Below are 5,363 nucleotides of genomic sequence, written 5' to 3'. Positions count from 1 at the left end.
CCCGGTTCCCCTGCATCGGCAGGCGGACGCGCAACCACTGCGCCACCAGGGAAGCCCCGGCATTCATTTTTATTTGAGCTCAGAGGTCCAAGTAAATTGTGTTAATATTTTAGGTAGCATCTTGTGATTTGCATTGGCTGAGATCTGGAACAAGACAGTTCACAGCTGTGAATTTGTTTTTTCCTCTCTACACAGCACAACTTGGTGGCATCCTGACTGCTTCAGAGAAGCACCATGATCACCTTTGAGATGGAGTCTTAGAAGGCTTTCTTCCAGCCAGTTGTTAAGCAGGTAAGTTTGTGTTAGTGCTTCTGCTGCCTTATATCCCTCTTCCCCAGGTTCTGAGTCTCTTACTCCTACCCTCATCTGTGAACAGAAGCTTATACTTTTAGACTTTCAAGTTTTCCTTCTCCTGCAGTAGTCCTCTTTCTCTCTTGAGTTAAAAACTAGCCAATCTGCTGAACTAAGTCTTATTAGTTTGTTTACTGGTGGATGACTATACACATAGGTGCACTTCTAAGTACTATGTTTGCTTTTCCTTCGAGCCTGCTGCTATGAGAAAATTTAAGCCAATTGAGAGTCAGAAACGTAGAACTATGTCTTGGGGAAGGCCAGAAGGAGAGTTGACTTGGGTAAGGAGTGATAGATATATTGTGACCTTAAAATAACAAAGTTGCTTACTTTCTACCATAAAGGCAATCCTAATTCTTAGATAGTATATCTCATCCTCTTAAGGATGTGTTGGCAGACCAAAGATAATTTAGAGAAGCTAAATTTTAGGAATCTGAAAACAGGCCTTAATTATGGCCTTTGCATTCAATTCACAATGAAAGCAGATTGAATTTAAACTTCGCAATAACATAGCCCTCGGGGCTAATGCTCTTGGGATAAACTTAAAATGAAACTGTTTCATACTGAAATCCATTAGTCATTTCTTTAGCAAACCCTCTTAGGTAGGGCCCCTTTAGCCTACATTTCCTGATTCTGCTGTACTTTATGGTGTTATGACTAGGTCCCAAAGAACACAGTGGAATGCAATCTGTAAAAGCACTCTTTACTTAAAATTTTAAAATAAAAAATGACTGGAGAAAAAACATGGTAATTATAGCTTAACATAACAATGCAGAGGATAGAGCCTGCAAGGTAGGTTTCAATCATCATTATTATTAGCACAGTTTTTAGAAGTCATTAGTTGCTGAATTTTTAAATGTTTTGTTTATTAAGATAAAAAATATATTTTTATTTATGCAAAAGATGCCATCAAATCAGTGTTCTGAAGGTGGTGAAGAATTAGTTTTCTCATTATCACAAGATCTTCCCTCAGGCGTGCTGCAGAGAGATATTTCACTTACAGCTAAAATCCACCCAATTGCATAAGGAAACAAAGGACATTTCTGCCCAAGGATTTGGTTTACACTGTTAATTTGGAATCATTTTGGACGTACAGAATATTTGCAAAAATAATCTAGAGAATTCCTATATACCCTTCACCCAGCTTCTCCTAATGTTAACATATTACATAAACATAGTACAATGATCAAAACCAAGAAATTAATATTGGCAAAATGCTATTAACTAAACTATAGATGGTATTTGAATCCCAACAATTTTCCCATTCATGTCCTTTTTTTTGGTCACAGAATCCAATCGAGAATCCCACATAGCATTACGTCTTCAAATCTACTTAGTCTCTCCCGATGTGTAAAAATTTCCTCAGTCTTTCCTTGTCTTTCTTGATCAGAGTCATATTTCAAACAGGATTTATTCCTTTGAGTTGAATAATAATGAAGGAACAGAAAAATCCCCAACATTTGGGAACTTTAAGAGAAAAATTAAATATTTTCTTAGAAATCTTTCAAATTATTAGAGTATGCTTTGCTAATTTTAAATGTATATATTTAAAATTATAAATTAAAATCTAGATGATTTAAATATTTGAAAAATATTTTTGAAAGAAAAAAATTTTTTCTGCACATTGCTGTTTTGTTTTTTGTATGTAATGACCTGTCTTGAGCAGTTTAAATCTAAAATAAGTCTCCTTTGGGAGTGGCTTTTGGATTTATAATTTGGAAGAATTTTTACAGAAATGGAATTAGTATAATTGCCCCATGGCCTCTTTGGCTTAAATTAGAATGAAATTCTATTAATTGTGTGGTATAAATTTACTCCTTTAAACAGCTTAAAGTAAATTTCAGAGTAGTAGTAGTCAAATTTCAGTGTAGTCAAATTCTGCATGTAAATACTTGTATATATTCTATGTTCCTAACTTAAGTTCCTGAAAACATTATTTATAAATATAATTTTATATATATATAAATATATATAATTTATATATATAATATAATTATATATATAGTCTGTATATATATAGTAGTCTGTATATTATATATATAATCTGTATATGCATGCTTGTGTGTGTATTTCTCTGCAGCATTGTTGAATGCTTTACTGAAAGCACATGAAAAAAATACATATTTTTCGATAAGAGCTATTTCATGTAGCATAAATGCACTACTTCATCAGCTTGGAAAACAAACAAAGGTCACAATAATTCTTTTTAAAATAAAAATTAATGTGACTGTCCTCCCACCTTACTACTCAAAGTATGCCCTCTCTCTGCCCCAGGGACAGCCCTCATAGAGCATTCCAAATCCTGAGGGGGCTCACCCATAGTTCAGCCCCAATCTGACCTCACTTTCATTGGTGTCCAGAGCCCAGGTGTGGCTCCTTGAATCTGAAGCATGCCCAGGTATAATCGTAAGCCAATGCTTTGGATTGGATCACCTCCTTGTCAAGCTGGGGACTCTCTCCACATCCTCTTATACCACTCCTGAAAGCTGCAGCATTCACAGCCAAGGGAGCAGTTTCTCTGTTCTTGAGGCATCATCTAAAGTACCACATCTGGTTCCTAGGACCTTGCAGAAGGAGAACTAGAGGACTCAAACCAGTGCCACATAGTGCCACCTTTAAGTCAGGTGGTTTCCTAATGTCTGCTGACATCCCTGTCTACTTAGTGTTCACTGATAGTACCATCTTTTCTGGAGGTCAGTGTTTGCATGTGTGGAGGGGGTTGCTGAGCTGGAGAGAAGAAAGTCTTTCCTTACCATGTTATGTTTACTGTGCTCACCCCACCAACATTCAGTTGAGTTTCTGGTACCATTACCTTTGCTGTTCTCATACCCAGGAGAGTGGCATAACAAGGCTAGACACATTAAAAGGAGTTTCAGAGTCAAGGATGGGGCCCATGTGTTACAAAAATGTGGTCTATTCAGTAGAAAAGCTATCCAGGCTTGTCAGACATGTTCATCTTTTTAAAAAAATATTTATTTTTATTGAAATACAGTTGATATATAATGTTGTGTTAGTTTCAGGTGTACAGCAAAGTGTGTATGTGTGTGTGTGTGTATATATATATATATATATATATATATATATACTTTTTCAGAGTCTTTTCCGTTATAGTTATTATAAGATATATATATATATATATATACTTTTTCAGAGTCTTTTCTGTTATAGTTATTATAAGATATTGAATATAGTTCCCTGTGATATATAGCAGGTCCTCATTGTTTGTCTATTTTATATATAGTTGTGTGTATCTATTATTCCCAAACTCCTAATTTATCCCTCGCCCACTTTCCCCTTTGGTACCCATAAGTTTGTTTTCTATGTCTGTGAGTCTATTTCTGTTTTGTAAATAAGTTCATTTCTATCATTTTTTTAGATATATACATTCCACATGTAAGTGATATAATATGATATTTGTCTTTCTCTGTCAGAATTACCTCATTTAGTATGATAATCTCCAGGTCCATCCATGTTGTTGCAAATGGCATTATTTCATTCCTTTTTATGGCTGAGTAATATTCCATTGTATATATATATATATATATACACACACACACATCTTCTTTATCAATTCATCTGTCAATGGACATTTAGTTGCTTCCACGTCTTGGCTATTGTAAATAGTGCTGCTATGAACATTGGGATGCATGTATCTTTTTGAATTGGAGTTTTCAGACGTGTTCATCTTTTTAATGATGAATTTTAACCTCTTTGGGTTAAAATATCTATCTATCTAGATAGATAGATAGATAGATATTTATACACACACAAACACATGCAAGTACAGAGAGCTGGAGGGATACTATAAAAAATGTAGGATACTCAATTGTGAGTGGGTTGTGCTGACAACCCAGTATGTGAGAGCTCATTTAAAATAAAGGTGTCCTGCAACCAATTAGAGGGAAGGAGCAAATCTTGAAAGAGGGACATGTTCTTCACGTCATCATTGTTCAATCAGTGTTCCAGATTTTCTACATAGGAAGAACCAAAGAAAACAGTCTTACTGGAATGGAGGGAGGGGTTGAAGGAGAGATACCTTGAAGCTGCATTTACAGAGCATCCTCCTCCACCTCCTTCTTTGAGTCTCTTTATTTGGAGGTGGTTTGGGAATAGATACTGAAGGATTAGATTATATGGAAGCAGAAACACCCTGCCCCTCAAGGAACCTCTTGGTAATCCCAAACCACAATTCAATCTCTGTGCTTACTTTACACACAGAAGTTATTGTTGAATTTCTCTGCAGCTCAAAGGCTTTTTGCAATTAAGTTTGAAATTTTTTTGGAGTAGAAACAAAACTAGGGTGTTAGCTCCAAGAGGGCAAAAATTTTGTGTTTGTTCTTTGCTCTGTTTCGAATTCCTAGAACAGTGCATGATCCATAGTAAGAATTGAATAATAAGAACTGAATATTTGGGAGATTGGTTCAAGATGGTGGAGTAGAAGCATGTGAGCTCACTCCCTCTTTTGAGAGCACTGGAATCACAACTAACTGCTGAACAATCATTGACAGGAAGACACTGGAGCTCACCAAAAAATACCCCACATTCAAAGACAAAGGAGAAGCCACAATGAGACGGTAGGAGGGGCGCAATCACAATAAAATCAAATCCCATAACTACTGGGTGGGTGACTCACAAACTGGAGAACACTTTTACCACAGAAGTCCACCCACTGGAGTGAAGGTTCTGAGCCCCATGTCAGGCTTCTCAACCTGGGGGGTCCAGCAATGGGAGGAGGAATTCCCAGAGAATCAGACTTTGAAGGCTAGCGGGATTTGATTGCAGGACTTTGACAAGACTGGGGAAACAGACACTCCACTCTTGGAAGGCACACACAAAGTAGTGTGCACATCAGGACCCAAGGGGAAGGAGCAGTGACCCCTTAGGAGACTGAACTAGACCTAGTGTTGGAGGGTCTCCTGCAGAGGCAGGAGGTGGCTGTGAGTCACTGCGGGGACAAGGACACTGGCAGCAGAAGTTCTGGGAAGTACTTTTTTTTTTTTTTTTTTTTTTTT

General features: G+C 36.9%; 1 long non-coding RNA gene across 1 annotated transcript in view; it reads left to right on the top strand.

Moving 5' to 3' along the window:
• The window catches only part of LOC112067107 (uncharacterized), a 285,545-nt gene that overhangs the window by 177,374 nt on the left and 102,808 nt on the right, over window positions 1–5,363 (top strand). The window contains exon 7 of the long non-coding RNA XR_002893081.3: window positions 196–291. This is a non-coding gene — a long non-coding RNA (uncharacterized lncRNA). The remainder of the gene's footprint in view (window positions 1–195; window positions 292–5,363) is intronic.

This window comes from Physeter macrocephalus, chromosome 5, assembly GCF_002837175.3.
Source record: "Physeter macrocephalus isolate SW-GA chromosome 5, ASM283717v5, whole genome shotgun sequence".
NCBI classification, from domain to species: Eukaryota; Metazoa; Chordata; class Mammalia; order Artiodactyla; family Physeteridae; genus Physeter; species Physeter macrocephalus.
The sequence above is the reverse complement of the archived record's forward strand: the minus strand, read 5'-3'. Positions and strand labels throughout refer to the sequence as shown.